The following is a 13,485-nucleotide window of genomic DNA, read 5'->3' as shown; positions in this document are numbered from 1 at the left end:
CACCGAACCAGCAGGCGGTGCAGTGAGTCAGCACAGGCTCTACTCCGCCCTCAGTCCAATCAGAGCGGAAGACTGAGAGTCAGCAGGGCTGCTGTGTGTATAGAAGCCTCCATCAGCAGCCTGCACGGTGATCTGCTGGATGAACCTCCTCCAGTGTGAACGGGGCCTCATCAGTTTCTCCCTGCTCGCAGTCATTGTGCTACTTCCTGTATTTGTGCTTCCAGCCAGGCTGAGCAAACAGTATCTCTCCTTCCAGCGTTAGTGCTAAGCTAGGCTGTTTGTTGTGTTGGATAAACTCTAAATTATTCTATTACAAGTCCAAAGTAAATGAGCATGTGTCTCATTCAGCAGGTGTGAGCAAAGAAAAAGAGCTCGATGAAAAGCTTCAAGGCTGATCTGTGGGGGATTTAGAAAGAACTTCTAATCAGAACTCTCAGACCTCTGCGGCACACTGCTGAAACGAGCCCAAAATCAAAGACAAAGTGGAACACGTCACATGGCTGACAGCAAAGTCGTTCTGTTTTAGTGCTGTGATCTGTGTGGACTTCAAGTCAAACTGCAGATTCATTAAGTTGATTTTAGAACCAGAAGCCTTCCATGTCCGCCGCTGCAGATGGATGAGAAGCAGAACCGAGCGGCAGCTGGGAGGACAACGAAGACATAACGGAGTTTTCCAGGAAAAAAGGAAGATATTTGCATTGTTGGGCTTTGGTGAATTCTACACAACAACCTGTTTGAAAAATCATACCACGGATCAAATATTCAAAATCTAACCTATATCTAACCCAGAGCCAGAGCCACCTGTGTGTTCTGAGGAGGCTCCGGTCCTTTAACATCTGTGACCATCAAACTGAACTCCTCCCTCTGAGGTCAGATCTAACACACTGTCTTGTAATTATTTGCATATTGGATTTATTGTAGACAAGATTTCACTGCACACAGTGTTAGTTGTATTATACATGACTTCAGTCTTCACTTCCTGGAGTTTACTTGAATGTTTATTAATGTCTAGAATTTATTAGGTTTTATTTTACTCTTACTACTTTACCTTATTTTATATTTCCAACCTGTTTTTTTGAGTATACACGGATCACCTGGAATGAAAGCACTTTTCCCCTGGGATCAATAAAGTATTTCTGGTTCTGATTCTGATTCTTTACAACAACGTTCAATCGGACCATTCATGTTTTTGCACTGTATTCATCCTAATATGTAACTCTTCTGTTATAGATAAAGGTCAAACAGCAGTGTTGACTGGAGGACAGAGAAGTTACAGTGAAGACGCTGAGAAACACAGAGTATCAACAATGTAGGCTAACGAATCCAGCAGGGGGCAGTAACGCAACGTTGCGGCGCCAGCTGCAGTAAAATAAGACGAGGAAGAAGTAGGACCACCGTAGGTCGCCATTGTTGTTGTGGTCGGAGTGAGCGCATGCGTGTTAGGGGAGAGGTGGAGCTATGTCGTCATCGTTTCAGAAGAATCTCGTGTAAACACAGAAACGTGTGGTCGTGGTTTGTCCGTGATATCAAGGGAGCCGGGTTCAGATGTTCTGGTTCCGACCGGCCGCGTCGTGTGGACGAGGCCTCAGTGAGCGGATGTTCCGAAGCCAGATGATACAGGTCTGCGCTCGGAGGCCGGTTTGGTCCGAATGACTACCCGTAGACCACGTGACTGTTGTTGTCACACGCCGCGCCGCTGCTGCACGCGCATGCTGGACGCTCCGAAGCTAACGGACAATAACACGCGCTGTGGACGGACCTGGAGCCGCGCGGGACACAGTCCACTGTGGGAGACATGTGCTTCTCCACGGGGGACTCGGCGCTGACGCTGGCGGTGCCGCCTGTAGAAGCAGAAGCTACCGGGAGCTAACATTAGCAGCTATGCGGCTAACTGGATCCGCCGGGTCCACAAACAACGGCCCGCTAAGGAACGGATCCACGGCGTGATACGGAGCAGAGCGTGTTGTGTTCGTGCTGGACTCCACAGAACCAGGTTGTGGGAGTGTGGAGAAAACGGCAGGAGACGCGCCGGGGGTCGGTCCAGAGGACCAGCTTTCCAGCCGGGCTCGGTGAGTAGTGGATCCACAAAGGTGCTGTTTGGGTCGGACAGTGCGTGTTGTGCTTGTGGGGGTGCAGTGATGAGACGTGTGTTCTGTGAGCTGTCAGTCAGAACCACGTGGCCACAGTAGTCTGTACAGTAGGATGTAAACATTGTGGTGGAAACACGTGGAGTGGGTCGGGTCGGTACCGCTTCTCCTGAGGTGTGATGGATTTGAATCGGCTCGTGCTTTCATACAGATGTTACAGATGCAGCGGTTGTCATAGCGCTGTAAACTTAAACATGTTGACGCTGCGCCTGCGCAGAGTGTCTGACTGACGGATGCTCTCCTGTGTGATGATGAAGTGATTTATGGAGCAGGTGGCCTGAGCCCGTGGCTGTGTCGTCACTGTGTCGTCACTGTAATCACTCTGATCTAGATGAACTGCATCGTGTCTCCAGCATGAAGCCACTGTTCCAGGCTGCAGGCCTTTATTGAGCATGTGCAGAAGGTCCCACTGTCTGTAGTGTGCGTGACGTCATGCATGACAGCAGTAACGGTGACAGGACATGAGGAAGGAGGTTTTTTAAATGTGTTATTAACAGAACAACAGAACAGAACAGACTCATTTTACTTTTATGTTCTTTTTTTAAAAACGACAACAGGTAGAGACACACGTGTTGTACTGGAAAAACCGAGCGACTTTGAAATGATGGTGGAAACCTCCTTCCAAAAGACCTGTATACGTGGACATCAGCAGTCTCATGTCTTCCAAACCATGTGTGGTGTGAATGTGAGCATACCTTAAAGGAATGAGCGCTGTGTTTGAGGTGAAGGTGAACTGCTGAGTAAGTCTGATCTGTCGTGTGTGTCGTTTAATAGGCAGCATGTGTTCACCATGTGTAGCTGCTGATGTGGTTGTTGGTGAATGAGGACGGTTGCTTTGAGCGTCATAGATGTCGGTGTCATAGTATTTGTTGTGTTACTAGCGGTGGCTCGTGCAGGTGCCGGTAACATAAGAAGTGCATTTAGTGTAGTTGGTGTGTGATTTCTGCATTTGGTGTTTTAGAGCATGCTCATAAGGGCATTAGGTATTAGGGCAGCAGTGGCTCAGTGGTAGAGCAGGGTTGTCCAATAACCGGAAGGTCGGCGGTTCGACCCCAGCTCCTCCCTAGTCATCGTTGCGTGTCCTCGGGCAAGGCACTTTACCCGCATTCACGCACTCACTGGTGCGTGAATGCGTACGAATGAATCGGCGGTGGTCGGAGAGGCCGTAGGCGCACCTTGGCAGCCACGTCTCCGTCAGTCTCCCCCTGGAGCTGCGGCTACCACTGGTAGCTCACCACTGCCACTGTGTGAATGTGGTGTGAAAGAATAATGCATCTCAATGTAAGCGCTTTGAGTGCCTGCCCAACAGAGCAGAAAAACGCAATATAAGACCAATGCATTATTATTATTATTATTATTATTATTATTATTAGGTGGTGCTGGGTAATGATGTTGAGTTGTCGAGTATGCGCTTGTATGTGAACATTGTGTTTTGGGATCGATTGTGGGTTTCAGGTAGGGGTGTGCGATTTGACGATAAATGATCATGAAGGATTTGAACGAATCGGCGATCTACTAGAACGGGCGGGCGGGCACGTGTGTGTACATCAGATGCAGACAGAGGCAACAGCTGATGACGTCACCAAAACAATAACGCAGGCATTTGATGAAGAGGCTCCACACGAGGACTCTAGTAAACGGCGGACAGAGGTGACAGCAGCAGCTCCGTTTGTCCTTAGATATGATTCCATTAAAGTTTGATCATTTGTTCTAAATCACATTGAACTTTAGGAGTTACTTCAATGTCAATGTAAAAACAAATTGTGATTAAAATCGAGATTGTGATTTTATGATTAAAGAATCGTGACATAACATTTTTGCCGTATCGCCCACCCCTAGTGTCAGGTGAGAGTCCTGCAAGATAGCAGACAGAGGCGTCCATATGGATATAGGAGTAGTAGCAGGTGTGCAGAGTGCGTGTCGATTGTGGTGTGTCTTATGTTGTGTGGGAGGTTTGTATGTGTCAGTACTCGTCCTTTGAGTGTGTGTTGAGGTGTCGGCTCATAGCGGAGTGTTTTTGCCAGGCCCTATGTGTTTGACTGACTGTGTTTGCAGAGGTAGTTGTGGTGAACTTTGGTGCCTGTTGGTTGTGTTAAAGGTAGGGTTTTGGAAAGTAAACACACGCCCCTTTGTGTCGGAGCTCACCCCGAAGCCACGCCTCCCAACCAGTCTCTGGTGCACGCAGGGCAGGAAGAGAGCGACAACCAGCCAATACTCTGCACAGGGGCGCCTCGGAGGATCGGCCGATGTTTTTTTATAGCTTCCACAGACGATTCATATTGTTTGTTTTAAAGCGAAACTGCCGAACTAATCGGTTGCTGATTGTAAAGAGAAGTTACACTAATGTAACAAAAAGAGCATCAGAAATCCATCAGAATGGAGCTGTTTAGACTGTCATGACAGTATCAGATACAGGTCACATTCGTGCCAAAAAATCGGATTTGGGTCACTTTAGCCTGCAGCTTGTAGCCTGTGTTTGTCAGCGTGTCTATAAGAGAGAACAATGTGTGAGCATTGTCGCTCCTGTCTGAGAAATAGGATGGTTTTAGGATCGGAGCATAGTTTTTCGCCCTCTGTCTTCTGTGTGTGTGTGCAGATTTTGGTTTGAGTTTTAACCAGTGTGGCATGTCTCCAAGGTTGCAAGCGAAAGCGCTTACAAGGTCGTCAACAGGAGCCGTGGGCAGGGTTGGCGACGGTACAAAAGTGCGGGTGAACAGCGCACAGGTTAGGGTTAGGGTTACAACCAAGCGTCACCTAAAACGCCTTTGTATAAAGCCACGAATTCCAAATCATTTGGCTGCCAAAGACGTAACATTCGGGAGCGCTAAATGTAATCTACTGCAACCTTTGTCCTGTGTGTGGTCTGAGACAGATTGTGGGTGTCTGTGGCTTTCTTTTCCTTCCTCATGACACATAATTTGGGTGGAGGAGCAGGTGGCTGAATGTGTGTTTGTGCTTCCAGATTTTTGGAACAGCTCTGATTGGCCCCTCTTGGTATTAACTGCACCCGCATGTAGAGCGATACGTTTGACTCCTGGGTGGTCTGACATGACCTGGGGGAGTAGTCCACTTGCGCTGCACGTTGTATTCTTTGCTTCTTGTTTTTATCGACTGCAGCGTGTGTTTACAGTCAGCTCAGACAGCGGTTCATATTGGTTTCCGATCACATGTCTTTGTGCGTTTGTCACAGCAGCGGAACAGCAGGAGACACGAGGAGGCGAGAAGAGGACACGATGAGCCCGGCGGGGCTCAGGAGGACCTCTGACATCAGGAGGCAGTAGCGGTGGCTGAAGAAAAGCAGAAGGCAGTGCACAGATGTGAGTACATGTATAGTGGATCTGTTGGGTGAAGGGGAACCCTGCAGGGTGCGTATTGTCTTTGAGTGTCCTAAAAAGCACCACACAAGTTTGATGTAGCATTACGATTAGTATTGTTGTATGTTACATATGTTCAAGATTCAAGATGGTCGCCTGCAAACTTCAGGATGATGTTGTCTGTGTGGGAGGCCACGCACTCATGGGCGAACAGGGTGTAGAGGATGGGACCGAGGACACAGCCTTGCGGTGTGCCAACGTTTGTTACGATACCAGCTGAAGTCCTGTTTCCCATCCTGACAGACTGAGGCCTGTCAGTCACAGAGGACCGGGTGTAGTCTGAGGGGTCTTGAATGCGGAGCATCCTGATGTAGGAGTCTTTATTCTCCAGGTGCGAGAGGGAGATGCGCAGGACTAGTCGGCGGGTCGTCGTTAGGGTTCGAATGGGAGCGAAGCCTGCTAGGAAGTAGGGGTGGAACGGTTCACTAATACCCCGGGAGCGGGATTTGGGCCTATCCAGATGTTTTTTTTCTGAGCGTAAACACCTCGAATCCGGCAGCATCCAGTTTGATTTCAATCCGGCTAGACCCACCCACGAGAGGCGGATCTAGCCGGATCGGCTCAAATGTGGCTCAGGTGCGAACACAAATGTGGCTAGCGAATCCGGCTAGCAACACGCTACTTCCGGTTCACGGGCCGCGACACGGAACAAAAATCTGCACGATGCATGCGCATCGCCGGATTGAGTGCGGACACAAGTGTGTGCTAGCCAGATTTGAAAATAGGTCTGTCTGGGCTCAATCCTACTGTAGCCGGAACGACTTTCTCCAGTGTGAACGGGGCCTAAATCCACGGTTCGGTTCGTATCACGGTTCTGAGGTCACGGTTTTCGGTTCGGTTCGGTTCTACAGCCTGTTTATCCAACATTCAACATATTTAAGCATCAGCTCAGTGTTTCCATCATTACATCAGGTCAGGTCATTTCATTTCTTTTTAATTTCTATATAGCTCCAGATCATAACAGAAGCCATTTAAGATTTTCCTATAGAACAGGTCTACACCTGGTTCTTTATTAAACAAACTGAACAGCTCATGTTATTTATCTTATTTGCAGCACGTCATTTCTGTCTGCGCTGCTGTCTGCACACAGAGGCCCGATGCGCGAACACACACAGACACATGCACAGACAAACACACACACAGACACACACCGTCGGACATAGAGCGTGTGTTGCTTTGTTCACCATTTAGCATTACATGCTAGTTGGATAGACTGAACTCTAGGAATACACTAGGCTAAGCTAACGTTACTGATGTCTGTGTTTTTATTTGATTTTTGCCATTGAAATATGCTATAACATCCCGCTCCGTGAGCCACGAAGGGACCAGCGGCAGCTTTGCGCACGGTCGGACGCAGAGCGCTGTGGGTCTCCTCTCCGCCTGCAGCTGAACCTGCTGCGTGAAGCTACAGAGAGACTGACCTGCTGTGAGTGTTTTGAGGCGGGGGAGGAGCTCACGGCCGCCGCTTGTCGAGGACAGTAGCTGACCACAGAACGATTTCACGTCAGTCTCCAAACGTCACCAGAGAGTCACCAGTAGCTTTAGATTAAAAAAAGGTTTGAAAAGCCGCCAAATGTAGGGAGAGAGACGCCAAGTTACCAACACTTGTTTAAATGCTGCGGTTGTCCTCGGTGCGGAGCAGTTTTTGTGTCAGTGTGGAGCTAGGCTTGAAGCGTACCGAGATGCGATGTGTATTAGCAGCGGACTTGAACGTCCTCCATCGGAGACGGTGGCGTGACCCTTTGACCCAGGTTGTCCTAGATGTTGTTTGATGACAGCCCAGTTTGATAGATGAGTGTTGTTGAAGTCCTGATATGTGTCATGGAGTCCAATTGAAGAAGGATGGTAAACATTTTGATAATTGTGAAGCATGCACTGTGTATATGTGTGTGTCTGTCACTGACATTTGTAACATGAGGAGGACGGAGGATGAGAGGATGACAGAAGAGGGGACGTCAGAGTGCAAGAGAGCGTGGGAGAGCGTTGTTTAGCAGGGCGCACGTGTTGAACATCCTGTAGGCGGCGAGGTCATCGACGGTGAACGAGGAGGGTCACTTTGGGTGTCGTCAGCGTCGGCGGCATAGCGTGTGTCGTACCAGCGGTGGCTTGCACAGGTGCCGAGTTGAGCCGCGTTGAGTCAAAGCGACATAACAAGCGCATTCAGTTTTGGCTGGCATGTACCGGTAGTTGCGCAGCGATGCTGCTGGAGCTTGAAACATGACGAGGTTGTAGCTTGGTGTGTGTGGTGCATGTGCTTTGCCACGTGTTCCTCCATGTGGTCATGTTGAGCACGCTCATAGGCGGTGCAGCCAGGTTGTGTTGCAGCTGATGTCTTTGATGTGTTGTTGATGTGTGTGACGGTTGTAGCTGCACTGTATGGATTGTGTCGTTGGGTACGTATGTGTCCGTGTGAAAGGTCACGGTGTGGGCTTTTGAGCTGAGAGTCCTGTAAGATAGCAGACAGACAGCGGCGTCCATGCGGAGCGTAGACGACGACAGTAGCGGCAGGTGTGCAGAACGTGCGTCCAGTGTGCTCCGTGTGATGTTCTGTGGGAGGTTTGTGTGTTGTTAGTGTGTGTGCTGTGGGCAGGCCTCCTTTGAGTGCGTGCCTTTTGCGATGAGCTGCTGCGTGAAGGAGGCGTGTTGTCGGGAAGGCGAGCTCGTACGCCCGTGTGGTCGACCAAACAGCGTAAGGCCTGTAACGGTTTGTAGGTTTGTCATTGTTCTGACTTGTGCGAAGGAGTCTCTGCTCCCCACAGCTTTTGGCGGGAAAGGGGGAGGGGGCCGGCCGCGACGTGAGCGAGACAGTCGAACAGTTACTGCCGTTCCATACCGTTCCGGCACGGAGGTACCATAGCGCGCGAGAGGTGTGTGTGCAGAACTCCTCATACGACTCCTACACAGGGCACGTCACAGATAAAAGGCTGACAATGCAGTTGTGTTGTAAACTGCGAGCACAGTCGTGGTTACCCGGCCTAACGAGCTGCTAATGTTCAGGGAAGAGGGCGCACAGCTGACAACAGATCATTACAACACTGTGCTCATTACTGGGATTAGTTTTTATCGCCACCTTGTGGACAGACTCTCTCTCCTCTCTGCGCCGTGTTTCTCCTTCCAGGAGCTGTTTGGCAGCCGCTCATCTAAACTGTCCATCGTCTGCGCTTCCTCCTTCTGTCTGTGTGTCGTGCACCTGAAGAAGCTCTCGGCTTCTCCACATTCATCACGGCCACAATAAATTCTGACCAATCACAGCACGGTCGCTGCACAGCACTGAGAAAAAGTTCTGCCTGGACCACGTGTCTGAGAGCGCTGCACAACGGGCGGTCCGAGAGAGAAACGAGGTCATTTTGTGGGAGCGACGCTGGCAGCGAGGAGCGAGTTGTGTGTTCTGGCGGAGTACGGATCCAGCTTTAGTGTTGACGTGGATGTGTTGTCTGTGTTGCTTACGTGTAACTCTAGGTGTCCACCGTCTTTGCGTCTTACCTGTGAGAGGGTACGAGACGAGAGAGCGGCGGCCTGCCTCTGTGCCAGGATTATCGATGGCTGCTGTCACTTTGAGTTTCAGCTGGTGTGCCTGTGTGCAGGTCAGGTCAGCGTGTTTGTGAGCGTGGCAGAGATGCGGCGAAAGACGTGCGTCCTGTCGATGTGTCTTTGTCGATGTGTCTTTATCCCTCATGCGTTGTTCGGGACATTTTTGTCCTCTGAGAGAAATTTTTCTGTTTATTTTGGCCATAACTTTGTCAATATGTGGACAAATTGAATCATTTTTCCTCAATAAGCTTAATTTTACATAAATTTTGTTAATATGATTTTAAAATTTTTCATAGGTCAACGGTACACTGTGGGCAAATTTTACCCCCTAATGTGTTGTTCGGGGACAAAACGTCCCCTAACTTTAACGGTTTTAAAAATATATTAGATAAATATTTTTTTGAAATTTTTTTGCATAGTCCTTTTAATTAACTTCAGTTCTAATCAACAGTAGTGAAAAAATCATTTTCCCCCAGGATTTTAACCCTTTAATCACCAATTTTATGAGGGGTGGTGCTGAAAATTGAAAAAAAACACACAAAATGGCTCATTTTTAATAGAAAAGGTGAATGTGGACTGGATTCTTTTTAACCTTTATTATAGTCTTGGTCATGTCAAACATCAGTGAAAAAATTGACTTTATTGCATTATTAGTTTTTGCACAGCACTGGATTTTCTTTTTTTCTCCCATTTTGTCCCATAGACTTCCATTATAAACACACTTTTTTTGACTGCACAGCCATGGCACTAAATAATCATGCATTCTTGATTGTTGGTGGTTTACCCTGTTGGTAGGAGGTAACATTTGTGATTTTTACAGTTAACAACTTAATTACCATATTAACCCTTTACCTGCAGGCCTGTGCTCATGTACTGTAGTTTCTGGCTTAAGTATATGGAGTTATAGGGAGTATTTTAGCACATAATTGTGTGTCTACACACTGTGTGTGTATGTTAGAGAGGAAGAGAGCCATTTGCACACTGTCAGGGAAGGAAAGTCAGGAAAATAAAGTTACTAAGTAAGTGAAGTGTACCTAATTCAGACGTACAACGGCAATGCATAAGCATGTAAAATGAAAACATCCAGGAGTTCTGGCGTCTGAAGTTGTGGATGGGTAAAATAGCTGTTTTTTTTTTTTTTTTTAGCTTTCGGAAAACACGTCCTCCAGTAGAGTGACTTTACTTTTAGGTTAGTGTCTCAGTTGAGATCACTGAATTAGTCTAAGTGAGGTCTAAGTGCCCCTTTTCCATGGTGTGTTGCGCTCCACACGACCATACGTACATGTGCATGTTACTAAATAGACACCATAGATAGATAACTTGATAACATAATAAATAATCATTGACTAACCAAATCTAATCTACAGTTTAGTCCCCTACTAAAATTAGTATTAAAAGTAGTTTAGTAAAGTAAAGTAAAGTAAATTTGTTGCAGCCCTAAAAGTAAGTGCCGGGCCCTTTGATGCTGAGAGGTTCAGACTAAACAAAACAAAAACACTAGTGGACTTGCATGCATCCTCCTGGTCATTTAATGGTGACAAGAGCAGCAAGCAGCATGAAGAGAGGATTCACCTGTGCATGAGTGAAGGATTCACTTGTGAACGAATGAAGGATTCGCTTGTGAACAAGTGACGGATCTACTTGTGCAGCCTTCACAGCTTCACAGCCTGGCCCTTCATAGAGCCAGGCTGCACAATCATTTCCAGAGATTGTGCACAAGTGAATCCTCTCTTCATGTTGCTTTCTGCTCTTCTCACCATCAAATGACCACAAGGTCACATGTAAGACCACTTGCCTTTTTGTTTTGTTTAGTCTGCACCTGTAGACATCAAAGGGCCACACGTGCATAGCAACACTTTCTTTGTTTTTGTTTTCTATGAAGACTCTGTGGTTGTGTGTACTCACAGACAACAAGATCAGTGTGCAAATGGCTCTCTTCCTCTCTAACATACACACACACAGTGTGTAGACACACAATTATGTGCTAAAATGCTCCCTATAACTCCATATACAAGCCAGAAACTACACTACATGAGCACAGGCCTGCAGGTAAAGGGTTAATATGGTAATTAAGTTGTTAACTGTAAAAATCACAAATGTTACCTCCTACCAACAGGGTAAACCACCAACAATCAAGAATGCATGATTATTTAGTGCCATGGCTGTGCAGTCAAAAAAAGTGTGTTTATAATGGAAGTCTATGGGACAAAATGGGAGAAAAAAAGAAAATCCAGTGCTGTGCAAAAACTAATAATGCAATAAAGTCAATTTTTTTACTGATGTTTGACATGACCAAGACTGTAATAAAGGTTCAAAAGAATCCAGTCCACATTCACCTTTTCTATTAAAAATGAGCCATTTTGTGTGTTTTTTTTTTCAATTTTCAGCACCACCCCTTATAAAATTGGTGATTAAAGGGTTAAAATCCTGGGGGAAAATGATTTTTTCACTACTGTTGATTAGAACTGAAGTTAATTAAAAGGTCTATGCAAAAAAATTTCAAAAAAATATTTATCTAATATATTTTTAAAACCGTTAAAGTTAGGGGACGTTTTTGTCCCCGAACAACACATTAGGGTAGTGTTTGCGAACAATGCATGAGGGTTATCTATGTGTGTCTTTGGTGCTTTCAGGTGACAGAAGGGGCGTCACAGTGGGGATGTCGAGAGAGCACAGCGGATGGATCCGAGGTCACGCCCGTTGAGGAGGAGAGGAGGGGCCAGGAGGAGCACGGCAGAGGTCAGGAGGAGGTGCTGACACGGGAAGGTGAAAGCATAGCGTAGAGGACAGTGCGAGCAGATGAAGCCAGGCTACTTGTGTGTATGTGTAGAGTCTGGGTCAGAGTGTGTGTGTGTGTGTGTGTGTGTGTGTGTGTGTGTGTGTGTGTGTGTGTGTGTGTGTGTGTGTGTGCGTGCTGTGCTGTGCTGTGCTGTGCTGTGCTGTGCTGTCTGCATGTGTCACTTGAGCGTGTGCTGGTTAGGAAGTGTGTTTGTTAAGCTGGATCCATACTCCGCGAGACAAAGACATTTTTCCCCCGTGCAGACGTTACGCCCACAAAATGACGTCACTTTTTGTCTCTGACCGCCCGCTGATCCGCACTCCTGTGCACAGGGTCCGGGCCGAACTTTGTCTTTCAAGGCTGTGCGGCAACCATGCTGTGATTGGTCGGAATTTATTGTGGGCGTGATGAAGTGGAGAAGCGCAAGAGCCTCTCCAGCTATATAGGTAGGTGTATAAACAGCGCTGATTCAACAGATTTAGATAAGACCATACTGGTTTTGCATGATGAGCAATGAAAGAAAGAAAGAAAGAAAGAAAGAAAGAAAGAAAGAAAGAAAGAAAGAAAGAAAGAAAGAAAGAAAGAAAGGCAAGTCAGGGTGATTTGTCATCAATAACTCCAGACAGCCATTCACACATACCAGATGGTGACTGTTATTACCATTCTATATACTCCTACATACCCGGGCATAACAGGCTCGTTAACAATGTCTGTATATCTTTGCTATTGTTACTTTTAATGTCGCATCTTCACAGCTCATTGCCGGACATCTCACGCTGTTGCAGGCACCCTCTCTGTATAATGCCCTCTTGCCATGGCACAAGTTGTTGTGGTGTGTTAAAAAACTCAGTAAAGTCTTTCCTTATAGTTTAGTGGGCGGGCCGTATGAGGAGTTCTGCACACACGCGTCTCGCGGAGTATGGATCCAGCTTTAGAGAGCTGTGTAGAATGTATGTATGTATTTTATTTTTATTTTTGATACTGTATTAATCCCAGAGGGAAATTCTTTACGGCAGTGTCATACAATGACTAGCAAGGTGCGCCACAGGCTAGGGTGAAGTGTTTTGCCCAAGAACACACAACAGTGACTAGGGAGGAGTTGGGATCGAACCACCAACCTTCCGGTTACTAGACAACCCTGCTATACCACTGCTGTTGTATGTGTGTGATTGTGTAGACAACATGTTAGCAGTCAGCACCACCACAGGTTTGTTGTTGTTGAAACATGTGTACAGTGTAGTGCCTTTACAGGTGGTGTCTGTGTGTATTAGAAAATGTATGTGTGTAGGTTGTTATGCATACATATGTATATGTGTATACATGCTCATTGACTCCATCAGCCCCTGCTGCTCATCTTTGCTACTCATGGACTGATGATATATAGATGTCATTACAATATAATCACTGTTTCATCTGCTGCATGTTTGCTCCTCTCTCTCCCTCCCTCCCTCCCTCCCCTTCATCCTCTCTCTCTCTCTCTGTCTCTCTCTCTCTCCCTCCCTCCCTCCCTCCCTCCCTCCCTCCCCTTCATCCTCTCTCTCTCTCTCTGTCTCTCTCTCTCTCCCTCCCTCCCTCCCTCCCTCCTTCATCCTCTCTGACTAGCAGCAGGACTGGTTCCCCTTAAGCTGAGTAATATGCGCTGTATAATAATAAA

General features: G+C 47.1%; 1 long non-coding RNA gene across 1 annotated transcript; it reads left to right on the top strand.

The window, feature by feature from the left end:
- The first annotated feature begins 1,434 nt into the window (after window positions 1-1,434).
- LOC114449311 (uncharacterized) lies at window positions 1,435-12,166 on the top strand. The gene is made up of 3 exons (XR_003671975.1): window positions 1,435-2,069; window positions 5,338-5,464; window positions 11,686-12,166. It is a non-coding gene; the product is annotated as an uncharacterized LOC114449311 (long non-coding RNA).
- The last annotated feature ends 1,319 nt before the right edge of the window (window positions 12,167-13,485 follow it).

Source organism: Parambassis ranga, chromosome 17, assembly GCF_900634625.1.
Source record: "Parambassis ranga chromosome 17, fParRan2.1, whole genome shotgun sequence".
Classification (NCBI taxonomy): domain Eukaryota; kingdom Metazoa; phylum Chordata; class Actinopteri; family Ambassidae; genus Parambassis; species Parambassis ranga.
Note: the sequence above shows the minus strand (reverse complement) of the source record. Positions and strands in the feature narration are given on the sequence as shown.